Genomic DNA, 17,399 nt, shown 5'->3' with positions numbered 1-17,399 from the left:
TTCTGGTTACATCTTGCATTGCAGCCCAAGAGCCCCTCAAAACTTTACACAGCATCAGTATTTTGGTACATTACAGACCAATTGTTTTTGTATTGTACAAAAAACCTGCAAGGTTAACAAAGCCAGTGGAATTAGATGGGACACTTATTTGGAGTTGTACAAAAATTGTTGAGTTTGGCAGTTTCTCATGCAATAGGAAACTCAGCCTGGTGACTCAGGTTTCACATTAACTCCTTTATTTAGCTTTTCAGCCTCTTGTAACTTGAACCATTAACTCTAAGCAGTAGTGCAGTTACTGTTAAGGTTTAATCAGATCTCCTAATCTTGAGATATTCTGTTTGTAACTCTGCAGACCTCTCATTTTTAGGAAGTCTGGTAGAAGTTAAGTGCATTAACATTTTGTAATTTCCACTATCAGTATCACCCATCTTTGAGGCTTTCCTGCCAACCAGGTTAAATGTCATTCCACCATGGTTACTCACGATTTCTATCCTTAAAACTGAAATGATTTATGAAGTCTTGAAATACTTTATTTTACTTTATACAAATTGTATCTTAGCTTTGTCTTTGTAGTGCTCTTATTCTTTGTATCTTCTGGCTCAATTTTTAACAATCTGAGTGAACATATGATACATGTGAAAAAAGGCAATAGAAGTACAGGAAAGCAAAACTGGAGAATTGATAAAAGAAAGCCATTATTAACTCTGATGCAGTCTGTAAAACTTTGTTGTTATCTGCTCTTACTGTTATCCACTTTTCCATGCAGAAGTGAAGTACAGCAGCAGTCCTTACTCAGGTTATTACATTAACCATAATTTGGTTGCACTCCACTGATCCTGTTTGCTTGTACCACTTTAAAATCTTACCCCAGCCTCCCAAAAATGCAGTTACTCAAAGGAGGTCATAGGCTTCAAGGTAAAACAGCAGCACGAGAGTTACTTGAGGTTAGAAGGGGCTTGGCCAGACTGTTCAATGACCTGCACCAATTTCCAGGGGAAAATGCACAGGGAAAAGCAGGCACAGCCTGTGGTGGGCTGTATGTAGATATGAAGGACTGTTCCCTCTCTGCCAAGGACTTAAATCACCACTAGCTTGCCTTGTAATAGGAGGTTATAATTTTAATTAGTTTTTCACCTGTTTGAAGTAATGCAATATTTTCCTCCTGTGCATCAGGCGCTGACAAAGGGGATCTTGCTTGTCAAGGGTTTCTTAAAGAATTGAAAACTCAAAACTGCTGTGAAGCATGACCAGAAGTAAATGAAAAAAATTATCCCATAAATCTACAATGATTTTCACTCTGGGTAATCCACTGTGTGAAACATTGCCATTGGGTTTTAGTTTTCAGCCTTAGAGAAGTATTTGACATTTACTCAGATAAAGAATGGAGTATAAATTAATTTTAAAAAATAATTCCCAGCAGTTTTGGGAAGAAGAAAAGTCCTTTTTGACTCCTTTCCCTCTTTTCTTAAAGTGAATGCTCATATTAGCTGATTTTTCAGTGTCAATTGGATGTAGCCTCTAACATGTGTTTAATTCTTTGTTAACCAGAAGTTGGTTGCAATAAATACTACCACAAGTATTTTTTTGATGACTTTCTCCAGCATTGTGGTGTGATTCTGTGAGGCTGCAGGGAAGTTAAATAGTTTACAACAGCACTGGACAGGAACTACAAAATAAGTCTCTGCTTAAAGACTTTCTCCCCTCTCAGCTTCCAAATTTAATTATGATGGAATTTGGGAAAGTATTAAGAGTTGTTATCTGCTGTGTATGTGCAAGAGATAAAGTGTATATTCAATAATAACACACTCTTCAGAATCTGATCTTTGGTCTGTTAACATGCTGAACATGCCTTTTTTTTTCACAGCAGTGATTTATAGTCCAGCATAACCATGCAGAATCACTTCATTATATTTGAATAATGAAAAGAGTGCCATCAAGATGGCATGTCTCAGGGGAGCTTTCTGAGGCAATACTTTAAACAAATGACTTTTTAGATAAATTTATTATGAAGTGTGATGAAAGGCATTTTTCTCGGCAGTCGTATCTTGCAAAATCAATGAAGTTTGTTGTGTTGTTGTGTTGGGGTGCTTTTTTTAAATTTTTTTTTAACCTCTTACATAAGTAAAGGCTAAATCCATAGGAACAATGGTGGGTGTTTTGCTGGCACCATGGAAAGGAGATACAATGCTGTAATGGGCAGCTATATCAGCACATCTGATCATGTCTGCTAAGTATTTATGGGCCAAACTTACAACCTAGTACCGCAGTCAGTGGAAAGTTTATTAGTTACTTTAAAAAATAATTTTTATAGGTATCCATGAGCACTCATTCTGTTTTGTTGTGCAGATATGTGGTTTTATGCAATTAAAAAAACAAAACAAAACCACGACAGAATTTGACCAATTTGACCAAATTGTTCTGTCAAAGGAGTACTCACCCTTTGTACTGGCAATTTGTTAAACTGTGTCATGAAAAGTTTACAAAAGCACCCAGAAAACACCAATATTATTATTTGTGTACTATTAGAAATTTTGATTCCTCTGGCATGTTTAATATCCTTGAACCTCTTGTTTCAATACCTAACATTTCACTACTAGGAAGAAATAAAGTGTGCTTTCTCAAATCTCTTCATTGGTTTTGTAATCAAAGTAACCATTCAAGATTATGTATTCAATGTGTATTGAATGAAGATACCTCAGGCTGTTTCTTGGGGATCTCTATTTTGATCTGTTTTTTTCCACTTTCATGAAATTGTTTGAACACTTTTTTTTGCCTTGATGTGACCCCTCCTTTGGCCCTTTTTAAATACAATATCTGTTCAAGAGTAGAATATGCTTTAAAAGAGGTTGATATTTTTTAAGGGGTGGAATTGTATCTATACAACACATATAAAATTCACTGGCCTTTATCTCTTTCATAACTGCAAAATTTTTGTGCTCCAATCCACATATCATTGCCTGAAATGTATTAACAAACATGACAGTAAAAGGATTTTGGTTGCAACTCAGTACGCCTGGATTATTTACCTGAAACAACCACTGAGTGTCCTTTAATCACTTATTTTCTGTACCGTGAAAACGGGATATTTTCCACTTCTTGTGAAGTGCGTTGATATCTAAAACTCAAAAGTGCCATGTAATTGTTATGGATAAGAATGTTCTCCGGAGATTAAGAAAGGGAGGTACGAAAGATTCTGGGAGAACGAACTTACCTCTAGAACTGAGCTGGCTTTTCTCTCAGTGATGAAAATTTGCACCTCAGGATTTGGTGGCTGTCTGTCAGGTCCCCAGAGAGAGCAGCAGGGTGGCAGAGCTGCTGCTGGAGCTGCCAGAGAGCTCCTGGAGAGGAGGACACCTCTGTCTGCCCTCTAAAATGCTCCTTGATCCTCCACCCCCAGACAGATTTCAGTCCTTGCCTGAATGGAGCCTGCAAACAAATCCTGCATGATCACAGAGAAAAACCTCATTGTCTTCTTTTCTGGCAAGATTGTTTACAATCTCAGTTCAAAAAATTTCAAAACTGATTTTGCCAATAGAGCGCTAAGAGTTTTCTCGTCTTCAAGGAATAAATTTTATATAAAGTTTTAACTCAGTAATTTCTGTATGGAAGTTCGATAGGAAGTTGCAATGAGGTTGGACTCACTGAACCTCAAGTAAATGGATATTCTGTTAGTCCCTGTGTTTGAACATTCTGTATCTTGTTGTGATAACTAAGAAGATATTAATTCACAAGGAAAAAGTAACTGTAGTCAGTTTTCATTTTTTGAATTCCATCTTTTTCCTACAGTAAGTGCAAAGATGGCCATGCTTAATTCCTCCTAAATGGGTTAATTGATTCTGCGGTGGCCAAGCGTGTGACCTGGCTTCTGGTTCACTGGTTCACTGAGCGTGGGATCGAGATGATGCTTTTATTTCTGTTTCATTTGGTGAGTGCATTTTGATCAGAGCTGTGAAAGATGTGAACTGGAGGTGTTAGGAAGGAAACCTGCCCTTCACCTCGGGCAGGTCCAGAACCAAAATGTGCAGGGGCTGTGCAAACACGGCGTGTCCCGGGTAAGCACGTGGGGTCTGCAAGATGAGTCTGCCCTTCACTTGTGTGTTGGACTTTATATTGAACTAATTCATAATTTGATTTTTGACATCTCAGTAATTACTGCCAGCAAAAACTAGTCATTTTAATGGTAGCAATATACTGCCAAGCACATTTAACTTTGACAGAAACTTCAAATGACTTTGCCTCAGCCGCTTGCCTGCTCTTTGTGGGCACTTTTACAATCAACTGAGGACTTGTACAGAAGCCTTTGGTAAAAGCTGTTTGTTCCCAACGACTTCATTGGCTCCATCAGGCCAGAGTGCGATTTCAAGATGTTGTTAATCTCACCTGAAGCTAACCTTTTACAGGCCAAATACACACCAAGGAACGTGCACAGTATGATTTCTGTTGAATCTGATTTCCTCTAAATCCTGATGATCCTTCAAAAGCTGCTGTGATGATCTGAAATGACCCCAAATGGAGACCTTGTCTCCCCAGAGAAACCAAACTGTTTAGCAGCAGCTTTTCTCCCATCCCTGCAAGTGTTGTTGTTACCCAAGGCTCCCCCCTGACAGGGGGTCAGGCAGTACAGGTGCAGCTGCCTGGCTCTGACGTTCACTTTTGTTCCTGCCTGGAACATCAGCTCCCAGCTCTGATGAGATCTTTGTCAGGCACAATGCAGAACTCAAAAGAGCATTTTCCTTGGTGCTGCCGGTAGCGCTCACAAGCTTCTGGTTTGTCATTTTGGTGACAATTTGGAGCTTTTCAGTGCTTTAGTAGCCAACACTGAAAAATCTCTTCTCCATAAAGACAGATTTTGTTCATTTTGTTACATTTGTCTGAGCCCACTCTAAAGGCTGTTTTTTAGGTATTTGCTCATCTTCCTCCTTTCTGTTCCTGGTTGTCCCTGCCCCTGCAGCTCCCATTGGGAAGGGACTACACACATGTGGCAACTCTGGTTAATGAGAATTTCCAGTCTCCATTCAGTTCAGGATCAGATAGAAAGTGTTTCCATATCACCAAGAGAATAAAGCTAAGAGAATTCTCACAGTAGTCAGGAAGACTGACACCTGTGAGAGTTAATTTTTAAGGTATTCAAGAGCAATCAGCATCAAATTGTTAATAATATCTTCTGGAGTGTTTGAGGCCATGTAAATTCTACTGATTTTTGTGGCTAGCTGGGGTTATTTGGGAATATCTGATATGAGGAATGTGATGACTGCAGGTTGGATGGAAATGCAGGATGGAATGTGGAGGGACTCATTTGGGCCTTTTTATTTTATTTGAATATTAAACCATCCTGTCCATACTTCTGTGGCTTCCAGCACAGGTTAAAGACAGAATTTATGTGCATTTTGTTTGATGCAAGTTCTCACTTTCAACGCTGAAATTTTTTTTCCATAATTTTTTGGACAAGAGAGCTGCAGTTTCCCCCAGTGTTTAATTCATTTAGGAATTGAAAAGAGTTGTGGATTTTGTCATGCCAAACACATATTTTTCTGTTGTACTTATTTTAGGCTGGTTTATTTTCTGGGGGTTTTTTGTTTGGGTTTTGTTTGGTTTTGTTGTTATTGTGGTGTTAGGTTTGTTGATGTTTTCATTTGTTTGGTTTTTTGAAGAGATTCAATTATGATTTTGGAAAAGAATTGTTAAATAGCTCTTCAGAATGAGGCAGGTGGCTTGCCTGTGTTCCTGCAGTAAGTCAGTACTGCTCATTACATTACAGCACCACTAAGTCCTTTATAGTGCTTGCCATTCCGTGAAAGATTAATTTAAAGACATGACTGCGAACTCAGATCCAGCAATATATTCAGTTCAGATTCCTGCAGAATGTTTCTTATGCATTCAGGATGTATTTCAGCCACAATATGCCCAAGGTGAGGGTGGCAGCAGATTAACCTTGGTGGTTTAGTCCGTATAAGGCAGGGATTACAGCTACATGAGTTTGCTGCTCAGGTAGCTGATGGAAAGAGGTTGATGTTCTAAAGCCACAGGATTATATCTGGTTAATGTTTGATCCTACACCCAGACTGCCATTCTTCTTGGCTTAAAAATGTCAATATTATTTGGGTGATGTTAAACAGCATAAGGAAAAGTAGCGGAAGGAATTCAGCCTGTTGGGGCTTCCAGCTACGCTTCTGTTTAGCAGCTGCTCACATACAAATGAGGGGACGTTGTGAGGTTCTCCCGGCTCTGCTTTGCTTTGGGGCTTCAACTTTCTTTTGTGGAGAAAAGGTGAAATAAAGGGGAGGAGGAAAAGTAGGACACTGTGGATATAGTTGAAAAGGCAACTGGAATGGAGTTGAATTGTGCCAGAGAGGGTAATGGAAGCTGGGATTCTTTTAATTTCAGCATCGGGGCTCTGCTCTGTAAATGCTCAGGAAGGAGCACAAGGATGACTCTCCTTGGTCACTGTTTCCTTGTGGGCACTTCCAAGCTCTCTGGAAACAACTTGCTGGTTCCAGCTGTAGGTGATTTGGAGCAGTTCCTGGTTTACCAGTGTCTGGGAGCTTCAGGAGACACCTTCCCAGTGATGGGATGAGGGGAACGAGTAGCTTTGCTTAACCAGAAAAACCTGACAGAGGAGCTGTAATACAAGCAGGTGTCCAAAAGGCCACCACCAGGTCACGAGGATCTCCAGAACAATGCCAGCCTGGTTTGGTTTCAATCTTCTGGGAACTGATAACCAGCCTTGGAGTGGCCATCCATCCTTCTGTGAATATACAATCGTGTACTCAGCCAGCAGAGGTGGTTTTGCTTTCTTGTTCCCAAAGATGTGCAGCTGAGTAAAACAGCCATGCAAGAGAACCTGAACCCTCACACCTGTAAAGATAACCAGCGGTACTGACAGCTGCCAAGTAATACAAACACGGATTTCAGGTGGGATGGTCTGTCAAAAATTGATTTTTCTAAAAAGCAGAGCCCCTAGTCAGCATTTAATCTGGCCTTGTTACTGTTATGATGTGCGGCAAGAGTGTTACCCGAAATAGTTTGGAAAACGTAATCTGTCTTTTACTATCAATTAAACAGAACGTGCTCTGAATTACAGGAAGCTTAAATTCAGTTTTAACCTCTGGCCAAAGAGCCACCTGTGACTCTGTGAATGAGTCCCAGGCCTAGGGATTCACAAAGTCATGGGGATGCACAGAGCTTTGCTTCAGGAACTTCTGAATGGGACTTCGTTTTTAACCAGCCCCATTGTTTTGCAGGTAGATCTTGATAATCTATTTTATTCAGGAAGCCACACTGAGAATTTGTGAAATGAAGGAGAATAAAGTGAGGTTCAGGAATATATTAACTGAACAAAAGTTTTAGTTCATAGGATCCTAATGTCAGTAAAGCCACGTGAGCTGCAGGCTGAGCTAATTTGCTCTAACGTGTTTTCCTGTTGCATGGATGTGACTTTAAACCCTGGTGTGCTTGTAACTCCATGAGATTGATTGTTGCTATGAATTACTAAACATATAAGGATGCTTGAACAGCATCTGTATGTGGGAGTGAAAATGAGCTATTAAAAGCATTGAAAATATGAATGTCTGAGATTAGACTTAGTCACACTCTTTTTGGTTAGATTTGCAAGTCTCCCACTCAGAGAACTGTTAAATACTTTTAATTCTTTAGTCGTCCTTTAAATTATGTCTGTTTCGATGTAATTTTTCTAAGCCATCATTATTCATTAATTTGTTAAGGATTAACATATTTTAGGTATTGGAGGGTTTGAATTGATTTAATACTTGTCTCCTTTACAGCTGTTGGTTCAGGTGACTTGCAGCTCTGCAGGTTTGTTGGTTTTGGTTCCTCAGCTCAGCAGTTTCCATGATGTGAAGATGCTGTGTAGCAATTTGAAGAAGACACTCACTTTCAGTGTCCTCATTTGGATGGCCAGAAATCCCAGTAACTTTATAAATGTAGGCTCAAATATCTTAGGGTGATATTTGCCTTATTAAAATTTAAAAGGATTAACACTACACAAGCATTTCAGAAGCTTATTCTAAGAAACTCAAGGAAGCCTTGCACATTAATATAGGCATATTCTGAGGGTTTTGCCTGTTTTTTTCTTTATACCTTATAATGGTGTGAGTGGAAAAAGCTGAAAACCCCTCAGCAAAAACTCACCCCTTTGCAGCAGATCCAACAGAATGGGATTCTGCAGGGAGGCACCACGGTAACTGGAGTCACTGGGACAGCTGGTGTCCATCTGTTTATTTGGAGAGTGCCGTGTTTAGGCTTTGGTCTCCCCCAGTATGGACAGCAAATGGAAAGTTTGTTTGCTGGTCTCATTTCCTACCCTTTAGAACCCGGAAAGGTGAGGTGACACAGAACACAGGATTGCCCTGCCTTTGCTACTCTGCACGTGGAGAATTGGTCCCTGGAAACCAGGGCTGTCCCTTGGAGCACTTTCCCCCTCTTGCAGAACCTGGGGCACCCCTGCAGCAGCTGCACTGTCTGTGCTGTGCAGCTAATGATAAGTTATAAATCCCCTGTCTGCAGGGAATTTAGCACCTGGCACAAGTAGAGGACATTTGCTTTGTGACCTTCCAGCTGGGGAAATACCAGGAAGGTGTTTTACATGGGAAACTCTGTGAATGGAATATGTAAGAAAAGTGGAAGTGGAGTGTAGTGGGAAGCCATCCAGCCCTTTCTCAGAAAGGGTGAACAGAGCCGTCATGCAGGCTGTGAACTCGGGCAGGGCAATCGATCCTGTTAGCAGCGATTTTCACAAAAACTGGTGGGCTTCTCTTTCTACCTCTACAAGGACTTCTTAAATGCAAGAATAGGAGGTGAAGTCTCGTTACCAAGGTTTCATTTTGCATGCTTTAATGCAGCTCTGTGTACACGGATTTACGACCATCAAGGAAAACACCGTTCTTGCCCAGATGTGGAGAGGGGCATTGCAAGGCAGTACTTGTAACTTTGCTCGTTTAAAATTCAGCCACCATGGTCAGACTTCATTGTGAAGACAAGACAGTGCTGCTTTCAGAAGGAAATAACCACTCTTGGAGCAGAGCTTGAAATGTTTTATGAATTAGATGAGCAAACCAGAGCCCATCAGAACTCTTTTAAACTACTGAAAAACTTGTGAAGTCACTAAATCAGAACAACTTGGGCAGGAACAGCTCAGGTGTGAGCTCAGCTCAGAACAGGTGACTGCCATTCTCTCCTGCAGGTAGGGAGACAAAAAGGAGCACAGTGAGGAGAATCAGATAAATTTGAAGGAAAGATTAAATCAATAACAGGGGAAAAAACCTTAACAAAGTGATTATCTAGATAGAAAGCTGGTCTCAAAAGACCCGAGGCTTGACACATGAAAAATTAATGGGAGAAAGCAGTAGCAAATAGTTTTCTAGGAGTGATGTTATATTGGAGGAAGGATGGATAAGATATTTACCAAGCATTTAATTAGGTTATGTCCAACAGCATTATGAAGTAGGTGAATGTGTGGATTGATTCATCTGGTTAGGGACTTTGTAAACAAAGAACAAATTCAGCTGAAACCAAACAGAGTGATTAGGTAGGAAGATTTCAAAACCTGTAAAAAAATATTCTGGATCAGAATATTGATAATAAATCTCATTACTAGTGCTCATTTTCTACACTGATATTTATACTTTCCAGGCAAAATAAAAAAAAACCCCTAAGTTTGCAATGCAATACCCTGTCAAAAGAACCCAAAGTCTATTTAATCTCAGAGGAAGCTGTGTCTAACAGGTGCTTTATTTTCTTCTGTTTGGTTTGTTTTTGTACAAGTTAACATGAACCATAGTCATTTATCTGATTACATCTATGGATTTGTTTCTGTGTTGTACCATATATCTCTGCTTTACAGGTTCAACTGAACTTTCAGTGTTTTACAGCCTTTTGCCCGTTCTCCAGTCTTCAGAGAACGAGGAAAATTTTCTGATAACGGTTTCACGCCGAACTTGCAGACCTTAATAATAAATATTTTGGGTTGGTATTACCTGAAACCACCAGTTAGATCATACCAGCAGTCAGCTGGTTTCTGTCCAGTGGAACTGTATGATTAAAGCTCACTGAATTTAAGGCTGTAAGGAGGTGGTGAGGGTTTGTACCACTGCAACCTGCAGTGTTCACTGCAGTGCAAGTGTGTTAATTGTTTTACAGGTGTAAGGAATAAAATGTTTCTCAGATGCAGTGCAGCTGCTGAGGAAGGTATAAAAAAGAACAGTTAATGTTGCAACTTTTAGTGAAACAAAGCAGGTCAATCCCCACTGAGATTCTTAGGCTACTCTATACAGTGGCACCTACTGCGTCAGGAATAGAGGCTGTGGGAGTGAATTAGGGAATAAACAACTCTGTGCATGTGACATTTCCTTTTTGGATTGCTGTGGAAAATAATGTGGAAGCTGCCCACAAGTGCCTTGATTCTGCTTGCTGGCTCGAGCTGTGACCTATTTCATAGCAACACTGGTATATAAAGTTTCTGGAACTCATCCTGCATAGCACACAAACCAAAGCAGATGTTTTTTTTTCTCAACTACTCTAGAAGACAGATCCCTTTAGCTGATATGCAGTAACTGCTGGGTTAAATCTCAATTGTTTTAGATATATGTATAGGTCATTGAGGTTGTGTGTAGTATCTGAACATACAGAACTAACGCATTCTCCTTCACTCTTGCAAAAATTGAAGGAATTTGCAGCCTTGGGCCTATGTCTGCCATCTTTTAAGGTGCTTGACATCTTGAACTTTGTTGCTGGTTATAATTTTTTTTTGCCTCTGTGCTGCTCCCCTTAGTCACACATGAAGGCTAACATCTGTCCTAGAAACAGAACTCCAGCCAGAGATGGACAAAGTGAAAATGGAGAAGAGTCTGAGTCACAAGAGTAAGTTCACTTCAGTAAACAACCAAGCAAGCAACATAAACCCATTTTCTTATACAAGTGCATGTGCCTGCGTGTTTGGCAGTGCCAAACATCACTGCTGGGACTTGATCCTAATTTGTTGCTGGGACACTGAGTTTTGGAGGTTTATGGACTTGGCCAATGTGCTGTTAACATCTGCATGAGAGCCACAGGACCAGCAGGCTCCAGGATCCTGCCTGTGCTTTCCCCAGGAGCACTCGTTCCAGGCTGTGTCTGTGCTGGGGCATTGCTCTGTTTCTGAGTTTGACACAGATCCCTCTTTGCTATGGTACTGAGCGAAGGGTGGAGAGATTTTGTGCCTTGAAATGCTGCTGGAATTTTGGAGCCCAGATGAAAGCTTTTAATATCTCCCAAGATACAAAGCTCTTGTTCATGCTATTGAAAAATCTTCTGCTAACAGCAGCCGTTAGTAACAGGCATCACTTCTCTGCAGTACCTCAACGCACATTAACAAGTAATTAGAAAAACTGTTGCAGGATTCAAGATAAAAAGGCTACTGGTACAGTAGCTGGAGATGTGTCACAATAGGAAATCTCTTTGTCCACCTGCCCAAGTGTGACAGGAAAATGTATTTCAAATAATATGTACTGTGGCAGCACTTGATGTCAAAGTGTTTAAAAACACATTAATGGTCTCTTGAATGTGACATATTTGGCAGGAATTAATAATACTAAAAACTTGGATGTAACGATTTTTAGACACCACATAAGGTGGCTGAATCAAGCAAGAAAACTCCTTAGAAGATAAGAAGGTAAATTTTCTTTCACTTTTGAATGAGTTTTTTCCTTTGTTCTCCAGTTCTACCTTTTGTTAGCCATTTTTGCTGCTTTCCTGAACATGTGAGGAGCAGTGAAATCTATCAGGAATATCAGAAGGGTGGCACAATGCAGCCATCACCAGCCCAGCCATCACATCCATCCCTGTTTGTCTTCAGTGTTGTGACAGAACAAATCTTGTTCCGTCTCTCTTCAGAACTGCTAAAAAGTTTAACAATATTTTAGCTTGTAGCTAAATCATCGGTGTCCCATAGCTCATTTAAAATGGTAACCATTCTGATAATTAAATTAATTAAACTGCAGTAGTATTTTGCACTATGTGGAAAATCCTTATGAATATTCTTTGGTATTTATAACATTAGTCACGAGCTGATTTGATACTAGACAAAATGTAGTCTGTGATATTCAGCTGTGGCAGAAGCCACATCTGTATCTGTTAAAATGTGATATGTATTGCTACAAATACATTTTGTTTCATGAGGAAATGCAAAGGGTTCTAGCTGCAGCAGACAACACAAGCTCACCTCTTATAGGTCTCTTCTTGTGACCCACAGCCCTTGTGGAAGGGGAGGCCTGGCAGTGAAATATTTAATATGTTTCAGCAGCAGTGGGTCAGGATATTCAGAGAGAACATGAGAGAATTCATCATGTCAATCTAATCTCTTCTACACCTCAGCTCCCTGTGCATGCCAATACCCCAGTAGGTTCTATTGCTGCCCCTCTTTGGCAGAGACCACATCCACCAGGAAGAAAATCTGCTGTAATTCCTTCTTCATTTTAGTCTCTTTACCTTGCCTTAGACAGTATTGACATCTCTCTTCACTAGATGGATCAGTGGAGTGCATCCTTCGGTGCTGTTGCTGGGTTTATGCCTCCCTTGCAGAGCGCTCGCGTGGACAATTACAGCTGGACGTGTGCTGGAGTTTTAAACCTGTTACACATCCTTTGCAGCCCCCTGCAGGGTTACCTGTGTGTCTGAATTCACACTGACCTGGCAGATGGCAGTATCTGTCACATACTCAATTACAGAAATAGGATGGGGAGAAAATAATAGGGTGCTGGTGTTAATTTCCAAGAGACTAAGTCTCGAAGGAAGCACTCCAGAGGCTGATACGTAACGCTTGGCAAAAAAAACCAAACAAAAACAAAACCAAAACTCTCAGACTCACTATTTATAAACTTATTTATCTAGGTCTATATTTTGCTAGGAAACAGTCTTAGGAAGTAAAAATAACTTTGGCATTGAAGGGCAGCATTCCTGTAAGTAAGTTTTTTCTGGAGCAGAAGCTGGCTGGTGTTCGTGGCTTTGGGTTGTGCTTCTTGGCCAAGTGGAGGAGATCCCCTCCTCAGCAGTCAAGGTTATGAAGGGAGCTGTAAAACTACAACATGTGAAAGAATGATGTCCTGGGAGTGCAGAGCAAGGCTCAGGAGGGATTTGAGGGGGAATTTCAAGGCATCCCATCCTGGTTAATGAGAGCCAGCACGTCCACCCTGCCCCGTGGACAACCTCCCTGCCCTGCGTGGGTGGGTCTGGTAAAGTGCACCTCATTCCCTGTGGAGTCAGTGTTGGATGAGGGAATCGCTGCTGGAGATGGGCCAAGGTCTGCCTCCAAGTGTTCATGCATCTTCTCATCTTTCATTGTTTCTCTGGTTATTGCTTCCGTATATACAAAATCTGACAAATAATTGTAGTTTGAAGGGCGTGCTTAATGGAGGGCCGTAAAAGTGATTCACAGGCAACTGTAAACTGAACTATTACACTAAAGGATAAAAAGCTTCCTTAATGAGCTGTACAAGACAGTTATCGATGCATTTATGAAAACACTTCCAAGTACATGTTACCAGGGGAATTAAAAGATAAATATTTAAAGATCGGCTGACAGTTTTCACGTGTAGCAAAACTCCAGTTCCCCTATTAGGCAGTAAATTTATAAAAAGTATATATTTACATGATTTGTAAGAAAAAAAGAAACAAAACTTGCATTAAACCCTGATGTTTTTCTCTGTAATTGTGTTTTTCTATTGTGATGAAGAGATGAAGCATGAAGAAAATGAGCAGATGAGATTCAGAATATTAATAAGGTAAACCAACATTTTTTCCCATCCCAATAATTTATTAGCATCCTGTCACAGAACTGTATTTAAGAGGATGAAACCTAACAACAGTTCAGTTTGATTAAGTTTCTTTTCATCCTATCATTGCTGTACACAATTAGGTTGTTCAAGTGTGATCCTTAAACGTTCACAATATGATTCATAGCTTTGTTCTTCACACCCCAGAGAGAGAAAAATTGGCCTGTGGGTATGAATCTGATTAATATATGGATCAATGCATGCCCTTTTAATGTTTATTATACTCATGCACTTTTAGTTTGGATAAATGATTATCTCATTGTGTTGCTTGCTCTTTTAGATTTGCTGTGTTATCGTCTGAGCAAAATTTTAGAAGTGTTTTAAGCATCCAGGGCTGACACTTGATTGGCAGTAGCTTGTCAGTGGAGATTACTTTTATTCTTGAATGGATTAATAATCGATAGGTGTTAAACAATATGGTTTTCCCTAAGATAATAGCTGCTCTGTTGTGCAGCTCTGACATAAAGAATGAAGGTCTGGCTCATGCTTTCAAGTCAGTTTTAATGTTTTTTCAGAGGTACCTGTTTCTTAGGTTTATTACAGCAGAGGGTTTGTAGATGGAAGCCATCCCAGTGGCTGCGGCTCCTTGAAAAGAAGGGGTGAGTGAGGAAAACAGGTGACAAGGTAGCCAGTCGATGAAAACATTGTCACCAGCCTTGATCCTGCTCAGGGGACAGCTTCTGGCAGTGCTGAGCTGTAGTAGGAGGAGTATTTCAGTCATGGGAGTCCCTTCTACAGCATCAAGAGGGTTGTGGTGAAGCTGAATTTAGCCCCAGGTGATGATGCTCACCACATTATCACTCATAGAAACACTGAGCAGATAATCTGGCTAAAACCATTGATTAACTTCACAGCTGTCAAGGACTTGTGAATCTTTCAAAGTGTAGTGCATGTAATAGATTTTCAACTTTTTCCAGCTTTCTGGTGGGACACTAGGATTTGGGATTTTTTCTTTTTTTCTTGACATTATTTATTGCTTTAAATTTTGCTTTTGTGAATGACTCCCCTACTCCACCTGCTCTATTAGGATGTAGTTGTTCTAGTCCATCAGAGTCACTAGCCATAGAATGAAAGGTGATTTGTGTATTAGGAATTCTGTGGAAAACTAGTGATGATTGGTTTGTTTCTGCATGAGGATGTGAGGGAAGAAGAGTAGAATCAGAATTCTAAGCAATTAGTGATAGTGGTGGAAGCACAGGAACATGCTCAAGCCTTGGGAAGGTTTTCAGTCTGGCTCTGCACACCACGTGTCTGACTCTTTGGATGGAACAGCCTGTGTTAATTACATCTTTAATCTCTCTTTCACCAAATTGCCAGTGCTTGAGAGAAAGAAACCTGTTGATCAAAGGCAGAGTTTTCAAGCATAATAATAATTTGTAAACCCAGTACTTCTACAACAACAGTTGTATCATCTCCGTTGCAAACAGATTGCTGTGCATTTCAGAGCACAAGTAAGGCTTCATTTCAGTGGCTATTGTGAAAGCATTTATGGATTTGATTTCTTGGTATGTATGCACAATTAAAACTTGAAAATTTTGATTTAAATAGAGTTTATGCATAATGCACTTCAACCTGGGCAGCCTTCTCTTGCCCCTGTTTTTATGACACATCTGCTCTGCACCAGGAACCTCCTACTGAGCTCTTTGCTCAGCTGAGGTGCCTTTGCTTCCATCTGGAGAACTGAGGTATTTATTTTACATGCAGGGAAGCTCAGGGCAACAACTGCAGGTAAGAAGGGAAGAATTCCTGAATGATTCTCTGAGGCTGCCAAACTGTGTCACATCCCCGCTATTCACTGCTTTTCCTGGTGCCTTTGGACACTGTCACTGTCAGGGCACAGAGGACCCTGTGCTTCAGATACCTGGATAATATTGGACCCTCTTCTGTATTGATTTCAGAAAATACAGTGGGTGCCCTTTTTAGCAGTTTCAGGCACATCTTAACTCAAAATTTGCCCAGTGGGGAAGAGTTTGTTACCCTGCAGCTACTCAAAATGTCAAAGACAGCTGCATTTGCCCTGCCAAGGCAATCCTTGTTTCCTTCCTGCAGGCTAGAGCAGCACGCTGCTCACAGGGGCAGAGCTTATACAGTGCTGAAACTCCAGTTTCTTAAACCTGCACAGAGCCTTCTCCCTTTCCCTGAGCAGCCCCCAAAATACCAAATCACTGGGATGCACTCAGGTTTCTGCGGTGCCAGGGTTACCCAGGGCAGCTGTTGCGTTAGCGGGAGCGCACACAGGCAGATGCCATCTTCCCCCCCGGCAGAGCAGTTACCCTGGCAACAAACACAGGGCATGAGATTCTCCTTGCTGGGAACGAGCACAGGGGCTAAATCTGACACGCGCTACGTCGCACTCGGTGAATTCCTTAGATGGAAGCACGTGGTGGCAGGAGAACTGACCCCTTTCGCAGTGTGATGGGGTGAGTTCATGCCAAGAGCAGTGCTGCGCTTAGAGTTTAGGTTCATTACTGGGTTGCCTAAAACTGGTCTGTGTGGTATTAAATGCATAACCAGCATTTTTCCTGGAGGAGTTCAATGAGGGTGAGCATAAGTTAAACCCTCTTGCCCACACCCCTTTCATCAAAGATGCCTTACTGAACTTTATTAGCAGAACAATAAGGCTTTACAGTTCCTGGAGAGGCCTCCTCTTGGAAGAGGAAACTTGGATGGTGAGAGCTGGATTTGCTCAAGCTGCTGACTTTTTTTAAGACTTCACACAGAAGAGTGTGTGCACATTGTGAGTTTTCAAAACACCCTGAATAATGTGCAGTAATATCTTGGACTTTTTTCTCCTCCTTCTCCTCTCCAGTCTGGAGCAGCTGTAACTCCCAGGAGCATGAATGGTGGTTTGAGGTGAGGAAGGACTTGATTAGTGCTGACAGATGGCAAAACCACAGCTCTGGGGACCTGACCTCCCCTGAAGTGCTTTGTTGGGTGTGCTGCTCCTTACTGCTGCCTCTAATGCTCCAGGGCAGAACAAATCCCCCTTCCTGAGAGCCTCAGAATTCACAATTCTGTTATTTGAGTGCTGATTTTACAAAACATCAGTAGGGCTTTTTGACAGAGGTGATCATTGAGACTTGGGTAGGTGAATCATTAAGAAGATCAATTATGCAATAATCTGAAGGTGGTGGTGGTTTTTTGTTTTTTGTGGGTTTTTTTTTTTTTTTTTTTGTTGTTGTTTTTTTTTTTTTTTTCCTGATGTAGGTATTTTTTTCACAGCAGAAATCTCAAAGAATTAATATTTACCAGTATGAGTTTTGCTAAGTCGTTCCTCAAGTGCAAAGGTTTGGATGCAAGTGTTCCCTTGAGTTCCAGGTTTTCCATGGTCCTTAGAGCTGTTAATGATTGTAAATACCTGATACAAATTTCAGAGAGCCATGGACATGGCAAAGCTTCTTCTTTCTTTATACCTTTCATCCTTTTAGTATTCTAATCACCTTCTTTGTCTTCCTAGCACCTGAATTAATGTCATCTTAATAATTCTGTGTGGATTTCTATCACATTTGGCACTTGTTATCACTATTGGGAGTTCCATTGTTTTCAGCAGATGGAGAGCTCACCTAGAAAAGGCTG

Source organism: Hirundo rustica, chromosome 12 (genome assembly GCF_015227805.2).
Source record: "Hirundo rustica isolate bHirRus1 chromosome 12, bHirRus1.pri.v3, whole genome shotgun sequence".
NCBI classification, from domain to species: domain Eukaryota; kingdom Metazoa; phylum Chordata; class Aves; order Passeriformes; family Hirundinidae; genus Hirundo; species Hirundo rustica.
The sequence above is the reverse complement of the archived record's forward strand: the minus strand, read 5'-3'. Positions refer to the sequence as shown.